Below are 20,282 nucleotides of genomic sequence, written 5' to 3' on the forward strand. Positions count from 1 at the left end.
AAGGTTATGGGTAAAATACAGGCGAGTTGGACTAGCCCAGAATGCCAACATGGTCAGCATGGACAAGGTGGGCCGAAGGTCCTGTTTCTATGCTCTACATCTCTGTAACTATAACACTATCCTCAAAATATTGCATGGGAAGAAAATATTGAATCCCGTTGATCTTGTTTAGGAAGGAACTGCAGATGCTGGTTTACACCAAAGATAGACACAAAATGCTGGAGTAACTCAGCGGGACAGGCAGCATCTCTAGGTGATGTTTCAGGTCGAGACCCTTCTTCAGTCTGAGAGTCGGGGGGAGAGGGAGACTGGCGATACAAGCGGAGCTCTGGCGAGTGGAAACCCTGCGGCTGACGGTCCCCGGAGCCCAGGGCCGAGGGTGAGCCCGCGGAGTAGCCGAGGCCGGAGACTGGCGGGTCGGAGACTATGGCCAATGGAACCTGTGTCGACGGGGCCCGCGGCTGGGGCCAGCGTGTATCGGCGCCACGGAGGCATTCGGTGAGGAACCGGCAATGATAGTGGAGTGGTCGGCGTGGCTGCCGATCGACGGACACGTGGAGGTGAGGACGCCGCTGCCGGCGGAAGTGCAATGGCGGCCCGGCGCAGGGGTTCCCCCGTGAGTGAGGTGGAAGTGGCATAGAACAAAGGAGGACCTGACGCGGGGGTACTTTGTGACTTTATAAGTGCCCTTTATGTAGTGACTATTTGCATACCTTGTGTCTGCAAGCAAAGAGATTCACTGTGACTTGCCATTACTCAAACTTCACGTCAAAAACCTTGGCGTGATATTTGACAGCATTGAAATTTGACAAACAAGTCAATGCCGTGGTAAAAGCCAGCTTCTTCCAGCTTCGGACGATAGCTAAAATAAAACAATTCCTCCAGTTTGATGACCTCGAAAAGATCATCCACACATTTATCTCCTCCCGCCTCGATTACTGCAACTCCCTCTACACTGGCATCAGCCAATCTTCCCTGTCCCACCTGCAACTGGTCCAAAACGCCGCAGCGAGACTCCTGACGGGCACCCGATAAATGGACCACATCACCCCGATCCTGGCCTCTCTCCACTGGCTCCCTGTGCGGTTCCGAATACATTTCAAGATCCTTCTTTATGTTTACAAAGCCCTTAACGGGCTTGCCCCCACCTACATCAAAAGTCTGCTTACCCACCACACCACCTCCAGGTCCCTCAGATCGGCCGACTTGGGGTTACTGAACATCCCGCGGTCTAGGCATAAGCTCAGGGGCGATCGACCGTGCCTTTGCGGTTGCAGCTCCTAGACTGTGGAACAGCATCCCTCTTCCCATCAGAACTGCCCCCTCCATCGACTCCTTTAAGTCGAGACTTAAAACTCATCTTTACTCTCAAGCCTTTCTTGACGTCCTCTGAGGGAGGGCTATATGTATGTATTTATGTATGTACTTAATCTATGAACCAATGTTGTATAACGTTAGTACCTCCACCAATGTAAAGCACTTTGGCCAACGAGAGTAGGTTTTTAAATGTGCTATAGAAATAAAAGTGACTTGACTTGACTTGAGATGTGACGATGAAGTATTCATTCATTCATTCATTCATTCATCCATTCATGCGAAGATACAGAACAAATCAGAGCCGGCACCGATGGGTAAGGAAAGGTGGAGCCCACAATGCTCCATTGTTGGCTGTGGAGGGGGTGATAACGAGGGGAGATGAACAGTAAAACTAGCAGGATGACTAGGGCAGGAAGGGACAGAGAGGGGGATGCAAGGGTTACTTGAACTGAGAGAAGTCAATGTTCACACCGCTGGGGTGTGAGCTGCCATAGCAAAATATGAGGTGCTGCTCCTCCAATTTGCGCTGGGCCTCACTCTGACAGTGGAGGAGGCCCAGGACAGAAAGGTGAGTGTGGGAATGGGAAGGGGAGTTAAAGTGTTTGGCAACCGGGAGATCAAGTAGGTATGAGCGATGATATTCAGCGAAACGATCGCCCAGTCTGCGCTTGGCCTCACCAATATATAGGAGATGACCTTGGCAGCTCGAATAGTGAAAGGCCTGGATAGAGTGGATGTGGAGAGGATGTTTCCACTGGTGGGAGAGCCTAGGACCAGAGGGCACAGCCTCAGAATAAAATAACGTACTTTGAGGAAGGAGATGAGGGGGAATTTCTTTAGTCAGAGGGTGGTGAATCTGTTGAATTCATAGAAACATAGAAACATAGAAAAGAGGTGCAAGAGGAGGCCATTCGGCCCTTCGAGCCAGCACCGCCATTCATTGTGATCATGGCTGATCGTCCCCTATCAATAACCCGTGCCTGCCTTCTCCCCATATCCCTTGACTCCACTTGCCCCTGGCTCATTGCCACAGACGGCTGTGGAGGCCAAGTCAGTGGATATTTTTAAGGCAGAGATAGATAGATTCGTGAGTAGTACGGGTGTCAGGGGTTATGGGGAGAAGGCAGGAGAATGGGGTTAGGAAGGAGAGACAGATCAGCCATGATTGGGTGACGGCGTAGACTCGATGGGCTGAATGGCCTAATTCTGCACCTATCACTTATCGCTGAGCTCAGTTTGAACCTCTGGATGAATTTGCTATCTTTATTTATTTGCTACAAGTCGGTTTCCTGGTTCATTCAGGTCAACGATCTTTGCAGGAGCTTTAATGCTTCATGCAGGGAAGTCTCGGAGAAAAGAATGCAAAGTATATATAGAAAGCTAGGCCAAACCCCACAGGAAGTAACTGGGTAACTGATGTCATCCTGGAAGATTTTTGTTTTGCTGGGAACTGATTGAAATGATTTATCGGCCGATGTTTCACAATCCAGCAAGAGCAATTATATGGGAGAAATTCACATTCTTTCCAGGAACAGTTTAAAAAAGAGTGGCTCTTGAAAGAGAGCTTAAAAATTACAATGTACATCATAAAGCAGGGTCTGTGCCTTGTTCTCATCAAGCCCACAGCCAACAGTGGCTTTAGCATCCTTACTTTTTTGCATATCTTTCATTCATTTGTTCGATATCTCACTACAGATTGGGGATGATCAGCCATGATCACATTGAATGGCGATGCTGCCTCGAAGGGCCGAATGGCCTCCTACTGTACCTATTGTCTATTGTCTATTATCACCGTCTATATCTTACAATAGACAATAGGTGCAGGAGTAGGCCATTCGGCCCTTCGAGCCAGCACCGCCATTCAATGTGATCATGGCTGATCATCCCCAATCAGTACCCCGTTCCTGCCTTCCCCCCATATCCCCTGACTCCGCTATCTTTAAGAGCCCTATCTAGATCTCTCTTGAAAGCATCCAGAGAACCGGCCTCCACTGCCCTCTGAGGCAGAGAATTCCACAGACTCACAACTCTCCTCATTTCCGTTCTAAATGGCTTACCCCTTATTCTTAAACTGTGGCCCCTGGTTATGGACTCCCCCAACATCGGGAACATGTTTCCTGCCTCTAGCGTGTCCAAGTCTTTAACAATCTTATATGTTTCAATAACATATCCTCTCATCCTTCTAAGCTCCAGAGTGTACAAGCCCAGCTGCTCCATTCTCTCAGCATGTGACAGTCCCGCCATCCCGGGAATTAACCTTGTAAACCTACGCTGCACTCCCTCAATAGCATGAATGTCCTTCCTCAAATTAGGGGACCAAAACTGCACACAATACTCCAGGTGTGGTCTCACTAGGGCTCTGTACAACTGCAAAAGGACCTCTTTGCTCCTATATTCGATTCCTCTTGTTATAGAGGCCAACATGCCATTCGCTTTCTTCACTGCCTGCTGTACCTGCATGTTTACTTTCATAGACTGATGTACAAGGACCCCCAGATCCCGTTGTACTTCCCCTTTTCCCAACTTGACACCATTTAGATAATAATCTGCCTTCCTGTTTTTGCTACCAAAGTGGATAACCTCACATTTATCCACATAGATGTGGATAAACTCGGCTAGAGATGCGGGTTTGATCCCGCCATGGGTTGCTGTCTACGTGGAGTTTGCATGTTCTCCCTGTGACCGCGTGGGTTTCCCCCGGGTGCTCCGGAGACTTCCCACATACCACAAACGTGAGGGTTTGTAGGATAATTGTCCATCTGTAAAAGGCCCTTCGTTCGTAGAGAGTGAGGGAATCCGGGAGGAATTATGACATTATTGGAGAAAATAAAGTTGGATTAGATAACAAGGAACTGCACACGCTGGTTTAATATTAAAAAAGACACAAAGTGCTGGAGTAACTCAACAGGTCAAGCAGCATCTCAGGGGCAATCTACTGTATAGTGAGGTCAATGATCATCAAATCCGAACGTCTTTGGGATGTCTGAAGAAGGGTCCCAACCCGAAACGTCACATATCCATGTTCTCCACAGATGCTGCCTGACCCGCTGAGTTACTCCAGCGCTCTGTGAAACGTCACCTATCCATGTTCTCCACAGATGCTGCCTGACCCGCTGAGTTACTCCAGAATCTTGCGTCTACCTTCGATCTGCAGTTCTTTCCTACACATGCATGCTTCGAGCGTTGGTTTTTGCGGCTAGATTATTATTGTTATACAGTATGTTCCGAGACACAGCGAAAAGCTTTATTTGTGCACTATCCATTCAAAGCAATTCATATCCAACTCAAGTACAGCAGGAGGTGCAACGATGAGAATACCAGCGAGCAGGATAGAGTGTTACAGCATTTGATATCGCCCCTCACAACGTATGTTGCAGAGAGGGTGGAGATAACACACTGTGAAGCGGCTACTGAGTGCGACAAACTACCGCAGCTACACTGAGGGACAGAGGATGAATCACAAAATAACGGGGCTTGTTAAAATGAACCTCAACACTGTAATCAAACTGGCAGAGTGAGCCTTCAGGACAGACTCACAAAGTGCAATCACGACAGATTTTTTGAACGATTTTGTGAGGAGATAACCAGTTTAATTTTGGAACTGAGACAGAATGAATTACTAATATCAAAGTGGAATGTAAAACTGTGCAGCACCGCGGTGAGCAGGCCCTTCGGCCCACAATGTCCATGCTAGGCATGTTGCCTACTTAAATTCACCATTGAAACGTACCGAACATTTAGAAGTTCACCAGGTTAATTCCCGGGATGGCGGGACTGTCATATGCTGAGAGAATGGAGCGGCTGGGCTTGTACACTCTGGAGTTTGGAAGGATGAGAGGGTATCTTATTGAAACATATAAGATTATTAAGGGTTTGGACACACTAGAGGCAGGAAACATGTTCCCGATGTTGGGGGAGTCCAGAACCAGGGGCCACACAGTTTAAGAATAAGGAGTAAGCCATTTAGAACAGAGACGAGGGAACACCTTTTCAGGCAGAGAGATGTGCGTCTGGAATTCTCTGCCTCAGAGGGCGGTGGAGGCAGGTTCTCTGGATGCTTTCAAGAGAGAGCTAGATAGGGCTCTTAAAGATAGCGAAGCCAGGGGATATGGGGAGAAGGCAGGAACGGGGTACTGATTGTGGATGATCAGTCATGATCACAATGAATGGCGGTGCTGGCTCGAAGGGCCGAATGGCCTACTCCTGCACCTATTGTCTATTATCTGGCGCTGTAAGGCCGAATATTTCTTAAAGTTTTTGTTAAAGTTAAAAATGGCAGGTTTCTTTTCTTGACGGATATTAATAAACCAAGTGCACGTTTCAGACAATCCTGTGGTCATGTGGCCAACATTACTGAACCTAGCTTTCATCCCAAATATATTTCAGTGTCTGACCAGCTGTCAGGATGGAATCTGAACTTTCCCCATAGCACCCGAGGTCAGGATCGAACCGGGGTCTCTGGCGCTGTGAGGCAGTGGCTCAACCAGCTGCCCCCTCAAACACCATTAGTGTTGCATAATGAATGTTGGCCTTACCTGTGATACTCGTATCTTAGAGGCATAGCATGGAAAGTGACCCTTAGAAACATAGAAACATAGACAATAGGTGCGGGAGTAGGCCATTCGGCCCTTCGAGCCAGCACCGCCATTCAATGTGATCATGGCTGATCATCCCCAAACAGTACCCCGTTCCTGCTCTTTCCCCCATATCCCTTGATTCCGTTTGGCCTAAGAGCTAAATCTAACTCTCTCGTGAAAACATCCAGTGAATTGGCCTCCACCGCCTTCTGTGGCAGAGAATTCCAGATTCACAACTCTGTGTGAAAAAGTTTTTCCTCAACTCAGTTCTAAATGGCCAACCCCTTATTTTTAGACTGTGTGACCCCTGGTTCTGGACTCCCCCAACATCAGGAACATTTTTCTTGCATCTAGCCAGTCCAATCCTTTAGGAATTTTACATGTTTCTATAAGATCCCCTCGCATCCTTCTAAATTCCAGCGAATACAAGCCCAGTCGACACATTCTATCATCATACGTCAGTGCCGCCATCTCGGGAATTGTCTATTCTTTGTATAAACCTTGTGAACTTACGCTGGATACTAGTGCCCGTGCCAGCCAGCCCCTGCTGGAGTGAACACAAGATGCATTGTCACAGCAGGTAGCAGCAACTCTGAGGTTTTATCGACCGGCTCATCAGATCTGTTGCCGTTCGATGTCCATCACACCTCCTGCAAGATTGCTCACAAGTCCCTCCCTCGTCACTTCCTCCCATGGAAAGGCCAACACAGTTCTCTTATCTCCCTGCAAAATGTTGCTGTACGTCTGCCTCTTCTTCAGTCCTGAAGCTCACCTCTTCTGTATCCACTGCTCTCTCTCTCTCTCTTTACAATAGGTGCAGGAGTAGGCCATTCGGCCCTTCAAGCCAGCACCTCCATTCAATGTGATCATGGCTGATCATCTCCAATCAGTACCCCATTCCTGCCTTCTCCCCATATCCCCTGACTCCGCTATTTTTAAGGGCCCTATCTAGCTCTCTTGAAAGCATCCAGAGAACCGGCCTCCACCGCCCTCTGAGGCAGAGAATTCCACAGACTCACAACTCTGTGAGAAAAAGTGTTTCCTCGTGATGTTGAAACTGCAAATGGCTTACATTAAGCTCTGATGAGCTGTGTGGACAAGTATGAACTGGATCTTAGACACGTCACAGCCCATGCAGCAGATAATGCCAATGTCAACTTTGGAAAACACCACTCCGTTTACCAGTTAATGAGCAGTGCCAACAACCGCATTCTGAAAAATAATCACCCAGCTCTCATAGCTCATAAATGTCAGTGGATATTGAGACAAGGTCTACAGCCACTTCTCAATGTCTGCTTCCCGAAGAGAGGAACTGCGTTCATTTGTTGCCGTTGAGTGGCGTGAAATTCTGCGTCATGTTTGCACACGACGTCTCTCTCTTCATCCAGGTGTCGACCGTCTCCTCCAAAGCTGGCCAGCTCTGACGTCATACTCCAGGTCCCCTGAGACCTGGCCTGTGGCACTGAAGAGGAGAATTTTTGAGGACAAAGGAAAAACTGGAGCTACTGAAATTCTTCTGTGCTTTTTACACAACATGAGGTGTGTTTTGTTTTATTTAATTATTTTTATTAGAGGCAATTGTACAAAGATGAAACATTCGGCATCTAAAATTATACAATTATTGTACAGCTTCATTTTTAACCTTATAACCTGAAAATGAAAGAAAAGAAGTAAGAGAGAACAAGAGAGGGAGAAAGTGAGAAGTGAAAAGATAGAAACATAGAAAATAGGTGCAGGAGTAGGCCATTCGGCCCATTCAATATGATCATGGCTGATCATCCAACTCAGTATCCCGTACCTGCCTTCTCTCCATATCCCCTGACCCCTTTAGCCACAAGGGCCACATCTAACTCCCTCTTAAATATAACCAATGAACTGGCCTCAACTACCTTCTATGGCAGAGAATTCCAGATTCACCACTCTCTGTGTGAAAAATGTTTTTGTAATGTAAAAAACTGTAGAAATGATATTTTGTTCAAACCTAGGTTTGAATGACAATAAATAGCATTCTTCTATTCTAAAGGATTTCCCCTTTATCCTTAAACTGTGACCCTTTGTCCTGGACTTCCCCAACATCAGGAACAATCTTCCTGCATCTAGCCTGTCCATTTTGTAAATTTCTATAAGATCCCCCCTCAATCTCCTAAATTCTAGTGAGTACAAGCCGAGTCTATTCAAGTTCAAGTTCAAGTTCAAGTGAGTTTATTGTCATGTGTCACTGATAGGACAATGAAATTCTTGCTTTGCTTCAGCACACAGAACATACTAGGCATTTACTACAAAACAGATCAGTGTGTCCATATACCATAATATAAATATATACACACATGAATAAATAAACTGATAAAGTGCAGTCTTTCTTCATATGAAAGTCCTGACATCCCAGGAATCAGTCTGGTGAACCTTCTCTGCACTCCCTCTATGGCAAGAATGTCCTTCCTCAGATTTGGATAGATCGAAAAAGTACAAAGAAAAGACCCCTAGACTACCAAAGTAGTGTGGCCGAAAAGAAAGTAGAGATAAAAGAAAAAAAAGAAAAAAGTAAAGTGGAGATACCTGCCCCTCGATCCGCCCCCACCCCCCCCCCCCCCCGCCCACCCCACCCCCCACCCCCCCGCCCACCCCCACCACCCCCACCCCCACCACCCCCACCACCCCCACCCCCACCACCCCCCCCCCCTCACCCCCGCCCAGGATCGGATTTAAATTTAGATTTGTGTTACGCCATACTATTCTTGTAAGAATTCGGTGAAGGGTGTCCATGTCGTGAAAAATCTGGTTTTTTCGGCCAAGACAAGCCTAATGTTTTCCAAATGTAGTGTCTCGGACATGTTTGTGATCCACATCTTCACTGTAGGGACTGTTGTCTGTTACCAAAATTTAAGTATTTGTTTTTTCGATTTTGACCAACTTGTAATAAAAGCTGAAGGAGACAAAGCTCTGCGTCACGTACGTTTACGGGGAAGTCCGAATGTACAAATGGATGATGCTTCAGCGGGAATAGGACAGCTTCTTTAGATACCAGACCAAGCAGCTGATGGAAAAACAAGTGCCAGCACAAAGGTCTAAGCAGCAACAGGACTTTGTGAAGGTCGATGACTCTGTCATTACATACATTGACAAGTGGTTTGATTTCTCACCAGTAAATAGGCAATAGACAAAAGGTGCAGGAGTAGGCCATTCGGCCCTTCGAGCCAGCACCGCCATTCAATGTGATCATGGCTGATCATCCCCAATCAGTACCCCGGGTGAGTAGGGCAAATGCATGGCAGATGCAGTATAATGTGGATAAATGTGAGGTTATCCACTTTGGTGGCAAAAACAGGAAAGTAGATTATTATCTGAATGGTGGCCGATTAGGAAAAGGGGAGATGCAACGAGACCTGGGTGTCATGGTACACCAGTCATTGAAAGTAGGCATGCAGGTGCAGCAGGCAGTGAAGAAAGCGAATGGTATGTTAGCATTCATAGCAAAAGGATTTGAGTATAGGAGCAGGGAGGTTCTACTGCAGTTGTACAGGGTCTTGGTGAGACCACACCTGGAGTATTGCGTACAGTTTTGGTATCCTAATCTGAGGAAAGACATTCTTGCCATAGAGGGAGTACAGAGAAGGTTCACCAGACTGATTCCTGGGATGTCAGGACTTTCATATGAAGAAAGACTGGATAGACTCGGCTTGTACTCGCTAGAATTTAGAAGATTGAGGGGGGATCTTATAGAAACTTACAAAATTCTTAAGGGGTTGGACAGGCTAGATGCAGGAAGATTGTTCCCGATGTTGGGGAAGTCCAGAACAAGGGGTCACAGTTTAAGGATAAGGGGAAATCTTTTAGGACCGAGATGAGAAAAACATTTTTTCACACAGAGAGTGGTGAATCTCTGGAATTCTCTGCCACAGAAGGTAGTTGAGGCCAGTTCATTGGCTATATTTAAGAGGGAGTTAGATGTGGCCCTTGTGGCTAAAGGGATCAGGGGGTATGGAGAGAAAGCAGGTACAGGATACTGAGTTGGATGATCAGCCATGGTCATATTGAATTGCGGTGCAGGCTCGAAGGGCCGAATGGCCTACTCCTGCACCTTTTTTCTATGTTTCTATGTTTCTATGTTCCTGCCTTCTCCCCATATCCCCTGTCTCTGCTATTTTTAAGAGCCCTATCTAACTCTCTCTTGAAAGCATCCAGAGAACCGGCCTCCACCGCCCTCTGAGGCAGAGAATTCCACAGACTCACAACTGTCTGTGTGAAAACGTGTTTCCTCGTCTCCGTTCTAAATGGCTTACTCCTTATTCTTAAACTGTGTGGCCCCTGGTTCTGGACTCCCCCAACATCGGGAACATGTTTCCTGCCTCTAGCGTGTCCAAACCCTTAATAATCTTATATGTTTCAATGAGATCCCCTCTTATCCTTCTAAACTCCAGAGTGTCCAAGCCCAGCCACTCCATTCTCTCAGCATATGACAGTCCCGCCATCCCGGGAATTAACCTTGTAAATCTACGCTGCACTCCCTCAATAGCAAGAATGTCCTTCCCCAAATTAGGGGACCAAAACTGCACACAATACTCCAGGTGTGGTCTCACAAGGATCCCGTACAACTGCAGAAGGACCTCTTTGCTCCTATACTCAACTCCTATACCAAGCAGCTGATGGACAAACAAGTGCCAGCACAAAGGTCCAAGCAGCAACAGGACTTTGTGAAGGTCGATGACTCTGTCATTACATACATTGATAAGTGGTTTGACTTTTCACCAGAAAATGTAATGATGAAACTGAAACTGATCGGCCTCTGTGAGGAGGTCTCCTTCACTGACCTGGACCTGGTGGTGGCAGCCCTCAAATTGACAGATCCAGTCAATATGCAGATACAAACCCAGCATGCAGGTACAGCAGGCAGTAATGAAGGCATGTTGGCCCTCATAACAAGAGGAGTTGAGTCTAGGAGCAACGAGGTCCTTCTGCACACCATCTGGGGTTTTCGCAGTGGAGCTGATTAAATCTGCAGGAAGGAACAGCACATGCTGGTTTAGACAATAGACAATAGACAATAGGTGCAGGAGTAGGCCATTCGGCCCTTCAAGCCAGCACCGCCATTCAATGTGATCATCCCAGCTCCTCCCCAAATTACTCCCCAGTTAGACAATATTTTTGCCAGATTTCATCAGAATTCTTCAAGAAAAATCGAAAGCTATTTATTGTTTTGAAGATCAAAAAATGAACAATATCATGGTAACTGCTTTGGAAGATTATTTTTGTCCAATCTGAATGATGACAGAGAGGGAGAGGGAGAGAGAGAGAGAGAAAGAGAGAGAGAAAGAGAGAGATACCCACTGATAATAAATATCCAGGAAAGAGCACTACATTTTTGGAATCACCTTCAATCTAGCCCCCCAGATACCCTCCAGTTTAAAGCCCTTCAAACACAAGAGGGGAGCCCAGAAAAGAGTTCCCTGTGTCAGCTGGTACTGAGACTAACTACCCCTATTCAGTTAAACCCTATCTAGTTAAACCCTGACCAGCCTCAGATCAATACTGACCCCCAATCACCAGTTAGAGTGAACCAAATTATCAAACAATGTAAAGAAACCTTTTTGGAACATTGGGATAAAGAAACCAAGGGAGAGAGAGAGATCTCTCCCCTTTCACCTAAAGTCCATGATTGACTTGTGCAGCAATAGACTGCAGCTGAAGATCCAGTGTCCAGAAGAGGTTTAGAAGTTTGATCCCAGGAATGAGTGGGTGAACATATGATGAGCGTTTAACCATATAACCATATAACAATTACAGCACGGAAACAGGCCATCTCGGCCCTTCTAGTCCGTGCCGAACACGTATTCTCCCCTAGTCCCATATACCTGCGCTCAGACCATAACCCTCCATTCCTTTCCCGTCCATATAACTATCCAATTTATTTTTAAATGATAAAAACTAACCTGCCTCCACCACCTTCACTGGAAGCTCATTCCACACAGCCACCACTCTCTGAGTAAAGAAGTTCCCCCTCATGTTACCCCTAAACTTCTGTCCCTTAATTCTCAAGTCATGTCCCCTTGTTTGAAACTTCCCTACTATCAGTGTGAAAAGCTTATCCACGTCAACTCTGTCTATCCCTCTCATCATTTTAAAGACCTCTATCAAGTCCCCCCTTAACCTTCTGCGCTCCAAAGAATAAAGCCCTAACTTGTTCAACCTTTCTCTGTAACTCAGTTGCTGAAACCCAGGCAACATTCTAGTAAATCTCCTCTGTACTCTCTCTATTTTGTTGACATCCTTCCTATAATTAGGCGACCAAAATTGTACCCCATACTCCAGAATTGGCCTCACAATTGCCCTTGTACAATTTTAACATTACATCCCAGCTTCTATACTCATGATGGCACTGGGCCTGTACCCACTGAAGTTTAGAAGGATGAGGGGACACACGGTGGTGCCGCGGTAGAGTTGCTGCCTTACAGTGAATGCAGCGCCAGAGACCCGGGTTCGATCCCGACTACGGGTGCTGTCCGTACAGAGTTTGCACGTTCTCCCCGTGACCTGTGTGGGTTTGCTCCGAGATCTTCAGTTTCCTCCCACACTCCAAAGACGTGAATGAGGGGACGAATGGCCTACCCCTGCACCTATTTTCTATGTTTCTAGGTTTCAAATGAGGGGACCAAAACTGCACGACTGTGGATTCACCGAATCTATTCCCATCATGATTTATACACCTCTATAAGATCACCCCTCATCCTCCTGCGCTCCAAGGAATAGAGTCCCAGCCTACTCAACCTCTCCCTGTAGCTCACACCCCCCTCACCACCCCCTCCCCCCCCCCCCCCCCCCCCCCCCCATCGAAGGGCCGAATGGCTTCAGGACTGAAGAAGAGGCAGACAGAGTTGTCAATTGTCTATTGTCGGAGGACACAGGTTTAAAGTTAGAAAAGTGAGAATTAATAGAGACCCAATGGGCAACTTTTTCCACACAGTGGGTGGGTGTATGGAACGAGCTGCCAGAGGAGGTAGTTGAGGCTGGGGACTATAACAGCATGCAGGTCATTTGGACAGGTACATGGATCAGGAGGTTTCAGAGGGATATGGGCCAAATGCAGCAAATGGGCCTATCTGGAATGGGTCATAGAAACATAGAAACATAGAAAATAGGTGCAGGAGGAGGCCATTCGGCCCTTCGAGCCAGCACCGCCATTCATTGTGATCATGGCTGATCGTCCCCTATCAATAACCCGTGCCTGCCTTCTCCCCATATCCCTTGACTCCACCAGCCCCTAGAGCCCTATCTAACTCTCTCTTAAATCCATCCAGTGACTTGGCCTCCACTGCCCGCTGTGGCAGGGAATTCCATAAATTCACAACTCTCTGGGTGTAAAAGGTTTTTTTCTCACCTCAGTCTTAAATGACCTTCCCTTTATTCCAAGAAAAGGGTCATGTTGGCCGGCATGGACGTGTTGGGCCGAAGGGCCTGTTTCCACACTGTGTAACTATGACTGTACTCACTGCCTCTATCCTGCCAGCGGTGGACGTCCCACAGTGCATGACCTCACACTTGGCCGTGTGGAAATCCATCTGCTGTTGCTCTACACAGATCTCCAGTTAATCTCTGCTCCTCTGTATCCCCAGACAACCTCCCTCCCTCACTCCCAGCAACACCAGCCCTTTCAGTGCCAATAGCAAGCTTGCCGTAGAGACCGGCGGCATTCTCAGCCGAAGATCCAGCAGCGTGCAACCCTGTACACACCCAGCCAGAGGAACGGGCATGTTGCCAGGACTCGAGAGCCTGAGCTACAGGGTGAGGTTGGGGCAGCCTGGGTCTCTATTCCTTGGAGCGCAGGAGGATGACTGGGATGATCTTATAGTGGTGTACAAAATGATGAGAGGAATTGATCGGGTATAACTGAGTTACTCCAGCATTCTGTGAAACGTCACCTATCCATGTTCTCCACAGATGCTGCCTGACCCGCTGAGTTACTCCAGCACTCTGTGAAACGTCACCTATCCATGTTCTCCACAGATGCTGCCTGACCCGCTGAGTTATGTTGCAGCAGCATCTGTGGAGCTAAGGAAATAGGCAACGTTTCGGGCCGAAACCCTTCTGGAAATAGGCAACGTTTCGGGCCGAAACCCGGAAGGGTTTCGGCCCGAAACGTTGCCTATTTCCTTAGCTCCATAGATGCTGCCTGACCCGCTGAGCTACTCCAGCACTGTGTGAAACGTCACCTATCCATGTTCTCCACAGATGCTGCCTGACCCGCTGAGTTACTCCAGCACTGTGTGAAACGTCACCTATCCATGTTCTCCACAGATGCTGCCTGACCCGCTGAGTTACTCCAGCACTCTGTGTCTATCTTTGGAGAAAGTCGGTTTGATCTCCCCTCCCGTAGGCAAGGGAGACATGTCTATGTGTTGCTAAGTTACGGAGCTCACAGGCAGAGCCGTACAGAGAGGCACAGTAGTGGAGACAGATTCGTCAGTACATCAACAAATTTGACACATTCTGATGTTTCATAAGCCTCCTTATTAATTTCTTGGCAGCAACTAGGTGTCAGCTTTAACAAAGTCCTTGAGAAAATTTTGTTTGAGAGGGGAAAAGAAACATATTCTCTGCGATACCTTCCGACTAAAGAAAATGCCTTGCAGCCTTGCTTGGGAAGGCAGCACTGATTGCTGCCCTGCATATACATTGTTTTATTTTGAGATGTTACCACATTAGGGGCGTTTGTCAGCTGAAACTCAGAGTGATCTATATCATGGATAGGTGACGTTTCACAGAGTGCTGGAGTAACTCAGCGGGTCAGGCAGCATCTGTGGAGAACATGGATAGGTGATGTTTCACAGAGTGCTGGAGTAACTCAGTGGGTGCAGCAGCATCTATGGAGCTAAGGAAATAGGCAACGTTTCGGGCCGAAACCCTTCCGGGTTTCAGCCCGAAACGTTGCCTATTTCCAGAAGGGTTTCGACCCGAAACGTTGCCTATTTCCTTAGCTCCACAGATGCTGCTGCACCATAACTCAGCGGGTCAGGCAGCATCTGTGGAGAACATGGATAGGTGACGTTTCACAGAGTGCTGGAGTAACTCAGCGGGTCAGGCAGCATCTGTGGAGAAGATGGATAGGTGACGTTTCACAGAGTGCTGGAGTAACTCAGCGGGTCAGGCAGCATCTGTGGAGAACATGGATAGGTGACGTTTCATAGAGTGCTGGAGTAACTCAGCGGGTCAGGCAGCTTCTAGCCATGAGCGTGGGGTGGACTTACCATCCGGAGTCTGGGATCCCTCGTCGGGGATCGCTGGAGAAGAGCTCCGACCGCCGGCCTGCGGCCGATAACATCCTGAAGCCGCCGTCTCCGGTTGGAAAGTGCCGATTCGGGACCTCCAAGCCGCGGAGTGTGTTCACCCGTCCCAAGGTTGGAGGTTTGATCATCCCGACGAGAGGGCCTGTACATCGGGCCGTCTGTAGCGGCGACTACGGAGGATTCATGACCCCGACCACGGGTGAACAATGGAGGAGGACTGACTGAACTTTGTTGCCTTCCACCACAGTCAAGAATTCTGTGGTGGATGTTTGTGTTAAATCTTATTGTGTATTGTGTGTTCTTTTTAAGTGTATCGCTGCTTGCTGATCTTGATCTTGAAGCTTTCTCTTGAACGTATCCAGGAGGGCGGTGGAGGCCGGTTCTCTGGATACTTTCAAGAGAGAGCTAGATAGGGCTCTTAAAGATAGTGGAGTCAGGGGATATGGGGAGAAGGCAGGAACGGGGTACTGATTGGGGATGATCAGCCATTGAATGGTGGTGCTGGCTCGAAGGGCCGAATGGCCTACTCCTGCACCTATTGTCTGTTGTCTATTGTGTATTGTGCACTTACAAAATTCTTAAGGGGTTGGACAGGCTAGATGCAGGAAGATTATTCCCGATGTTGGGGAAGTCCAGGACAAGGGGTCACAGTTTAAGGATAAGAGGGAAATCTTTTAGGACCGAGATGAGAAAATCATTTTTTACACAGAGAGTGGTGAATCTCTGGAATTCTCTGCCACAGAAGGTAGTTGAGGCCAGTTCATTGGCTATATGCCGGAAGTGGCGGCGCTGCCCTGGCAGCAGCGGCTCACCTGCAGTCCGTTTGTTTTTGCTTTTTTTGTGTTGTTTATTTCGTTTTGGCTAGTCCAGTTTTTGTTTTTTTAGTTTGTGTTTGGGGGGGGGGGGGGGGGGGGGGGTTGAAACGGGGCTTGCTGTCTCTCCCTGCGGGGGAATGCGACTTTTTTGTCGTATTCCCCTTCTCTGCCTCCGTCTGCGCTGAGGCCTAATGGCGGAGCTGGCGACCTCGAGGCTCAGGAGGCAGAGCCCGCCAGGACTCACCCTGGGCTCGCTCTCGTGAGGACGGCTTCCGTGAGGGGCTGTGACGATCCCGTGAGGGCGGCCAGCACGAGGAAGGAACGGTGCTCCCGTCGGAGTGGCCGAGCTCGGGGAGATACGGCGTTCCCAGCCCGAGGGAGGAGCGGCGCCCATGTCGGGGCTGCCCGGCCCGAGGGAGGAGCGGCGCCCATGTCGGGGCTGCCCGGCCCAGCCCGAGGGAGGAGCGGCGCCCATGTCGGGGCGGCCTGGCGCGAGGCTGAGACGGTAACGGCACTCACGTGAGGGCGATCCGGCTCGGGGTTGGAACGGTGCTCCGGTGGCTGGGATGGCGTTCTGGCGGCGGTGACCTGAGTCCGGGGTTCGGCCGCGGGCCAGCGGCTGTGTCAGCAGGACTGGTGGACGGCAGCTTCGACCACCCCGGGGCCGCGGTGTTTGAGCCGCCGGACTGTTTGCTACATCGCCCGGTGGGGTATCGCCTCAGCGCAGAGAGAGAAGAGGAGGGGAGAGACTGCAGCCCTAAGACTTTTGCCTCCATCACAGTGAGAAGGTGCTATGTGGACTCACTGTGGTGGATGTTAATATGTGTTTATTGTTGTTTTTTTATTGTATTGTATGTATGTATGACTGCAGGCACGAAATTTCGTTCAGACTTCGGTCTGAATGACAATAAAGGAAACCCTGTAAACCCTGTATATTTAAGAGGGAGTTAGATGTGGCCCTTGTGGCTAAAGGGATCAGAGGGTATGGAGAGAAGGCAGCTACAGGATACTGAGTTGGATGATCAGCCATGATCATATTGAATGGCGGTGCAGGCTCGAAGGGCCGAATGGCCTACTCCTGCACCTATTTTCTATGTTTCTATGTCTATTGTCTATTGTCTATTGTCTATAGCTCACACCCTCTAGTCCTGGCAACATCCTCGTAAATCAGTGTCGGACATTAATTCTGAATGTCAGGTCCAGACCTGTACCGTCGTCTGTCCATTTCCTCCACAGATGTTCAGTTCCTCCAGCACTTTGTCTTTTGCTCAGGATTCCAGCACCTGCAGTTACTTATGTCCCCATGGACGATGATTGCTCTCTTTGCAAATGAATCCTAAAACCACACCTCTCTTTGACTCACGCTCCCATATTTTCCAATTGTCTGACTCCAAAAATTTCTCCTGGAGCCTTTATGAGACTTATTAAAGGTTATTTTCTGCTTGTAATCCCTGTAAATATTGAAGCTGCAAGTGCTGGAGGTTTGCTTTGGCAATCAAGGCCAGGAAGTGCCGACTAACGTAGGTATGTGAAGGAAACCATTTAATCCTCAAATTGTGATCTCTTTAGCAGCGGAGGTATCTTCTCCTCCTGCCAAAGCATCGAGAGTCGCCAAGGGGGATGAGTGGCTCATTCCTTCCGAGTGAGAGTCCCGACTTGGCCAGAGTGGATGACAGATCTGGCGTACTAACCTCCCGCTGTCAGTGAGCACAGGACAGGCTCAAGAGAGAATCCAGCTCCTCGCTTCTCAATGTCAAGAGAAGCCTGCAGGGATTGTGAAGTAGCAACGTCAGGCAGCTCCACTCTAGAGCTGGGAGTAGTAAGTCAAAGCAACTCCGCCATTGCCTTCTTCATGCAGAGTGTAGAAAATAACACAGTATCTTCCACGCAATCCCACACGCACCATAGACTCCATCTCCAACACACACACACCACACTCCCCACCATTGTAGATGTAGCCCAGTCCATCACACAGACCACACTCCCCACCATTGTAGATGTAGCCCAGTCCCACACACACCACACTCCCCACCATTGTAGATGTAGCCCAGTCCCACACACACCACACTCCCCACCATTGTAGATGTAGCCCAGTCCCACACACACCACACTCCCCACCATTGTAGATGTAGCCCAGTCCCACACACACCACACTCCCCACCATTGTAGATGTAGCCCAGTCCCACACACACCACACTCCCCACCATTGTAGATGTAGCCCAGTCCCACACACACCACACTCCCCACCATTGTAGATGTAGCCCAGTCCCACACACACCACACTCCCCACCATTGTAGATGTAGCCCAGTCCCACACACACCACACTCCCCACCATTGTAGATGTAGCCCAGTCCCACACACACCACACTCCCCACCATTGTAGATGTAGCCCAGTCCCACACACACCGCACTCCCCACCATTGTAGATGTAGCCCAGTCCCACACACACCACACTCCCCACCATTGTAGATGTAGCCCAGTCCCACACACACCCCACTCCCCACCTTCAACATCTGCAGTGAGATGCTGCAGATGTTCTACCATTCGGTGGTAGCCAGTGCCATCTTGTTCGCTGCCGTGTGTCGGGGCAGCCGGGCGAAGGCTGCGGTCGTCAACAGCATCAACAAACTTATCAGGAAGGCTGGCTACGTCCTGGGGGCGGGGTTGGAGTTGGATTCACGGGAGGTTGGTCTTGGAGGGGAGGATGTCCGTTCCTCAAACTGCAGAGCATCCTGGACAATACAGCTCACACCCCCTCCGTGACACACTGGTCAACCTGAGGAGCACCTTCAGCAACAGACTGGTCCCACCAAGATGCAGCACAGAACACCACAGGAGATCCTTCTTCCCTGTGGCTATCAAAGTGTACAACTCCTCCCCCCTTCTGTCGTGGGGTAGACTGAGACTGACTCCCCTCCATCTCTCCCCCCTCCACCCCCCCTTCCCAATGTGTCCCCCACATATCCCCCAAACCTTCCCACTCGTCACTTTAATGTCAAGTTTTATGTATTTTGTGTTTTTATGACTGTTGGCAGATAGATTTCCCTCTATCGTATCGTAACCAGAGTTCTATAAAGCAGCAAAACTCCATGGAAATTTAGACAAATCCTAGTTATACGCAAGCTATGGTTTGATGCAAAGGAAACATCAGTCACTGAGGCACTGACCCATCAGTCTGAAGAAGGGTCTCGACCCGAAACGACGCCTATTCCTTCTCTCCATAGATGCTGCCTCACCCGTTGTGTTTCTCCAGCATTTTTTGTCCTCTATCACTGAGACACTATTTTCTTTCCAGTGGTGAGTCAGGTGGACGGGGGGGTGGGGGGGGGGGGGGGGGGGGGGGGGGCACTGTGGAGCACTGTGTGTAGTTCTGGTCAATAGTCAATAGACATCATAGACAATAGGTGCAGGACGAGTAGGCCATTCGGCCTTTCAAGCCAGCACCGCCTATAAATGTGATCATGGCTGATCATCCCCAATCAGTACCCCATTCCTGCCTTCTCCCCAAACCCCCTAATTTATCTTTAAGAGCCCTATCTAGCTCTCTCTTGAAAATATCCAGAGAACTGGACTCCACCGCCCTCTGAGGCAGAGAATTCCACAGACTCACAACTCTCTGTGAGAAAAAGTATTTCCTCGTCTCCGTTCTAAATGGCTTCCCTCATATTCTTAAACTGTGTGGCCCCTGGTTCTGGACTCCCCCAACATCGGGAACATGTTTCCTGCCTCTAGCGTGTCCAAACCCTTAACAATCTTATATGTTTCAATGAGATACCCTCTCATCCTTCTAAACTCCAGAGTGTACAAGCCCAGCTGCTCCATTCTCTCAGCATATGACAGTCCCGCCATCCCGGGAATTAACCTTGTAAACCTACGCTGCACTCCCTCAATAGCAAGAATGTCCTTCCTCAAATTAGGGGACCAAAACTGCACACAATACTTCAGGTGTGGTCTCACTTGGGCCCTGTACATCTGCAGAAGGTCCTCTTTGCTCCTATACTCAACTCCTCAGAGGTGTTGACTGACTGTGATGTGTATGTCTTCATGACAGTAGTGACATAGATATGTATACATCACCCTGGCAGTAAGGACTTCAATGACAGTGATGTGCACATCTCCATGTCAGTGAAAACACAATGGTAAATACCCCTCTGTGATGGGACAGATGTCTCTCTGACATTAACAGCCCAATAATAGTAATATAACAAGGAACTGCAGATGCTGGTTTAAACCGAAGAAGGGTCTCGGCCCAAAACGTCACTCATTCCTTCTCTCCATAGATGCTGCCTGTCCC

General features: G+C 48.7%; 1 long non-coding RNA gene across 1 annotated transcript; it reads right to left on the reverse strand.

The window, feature by feature from the left end:
* Window positions 1–1,421: 1,421 nt before the first annotated feature.
* On the reverse strand, window positions 1,422–18,642 carry LOC116972875. Its single transcript, XR_004411942.1, has 3 exons — window positions 18,486–18,642; window positions 15,307–15,314; window positions 1,422–1,431 (listed from the first exon to the last, which is right to left on the reverse strand). It is a non-coding gene; the product is annotated as an uncharacterized LOC116972875 (long non-coding RNA).
* Between the last annotated feature and the right edge of the window lie 1,640 nt (window positions 18,643–20,282).

Source organism: Amblyraja radiata, chromosome 5 (genome assembly GCF_010909765.2).
Source record: "Amblyraja radiata isolate CabotCenter1 chromosome 5, sAmbRad1.1.pri, whole genome shotgun sequence".
NCBI lineage: Eukaryota > Metazoa > Chordata > Chondrichthyes > Rajiformes > Rajidae > Amblyraja > Amblyraja radiata.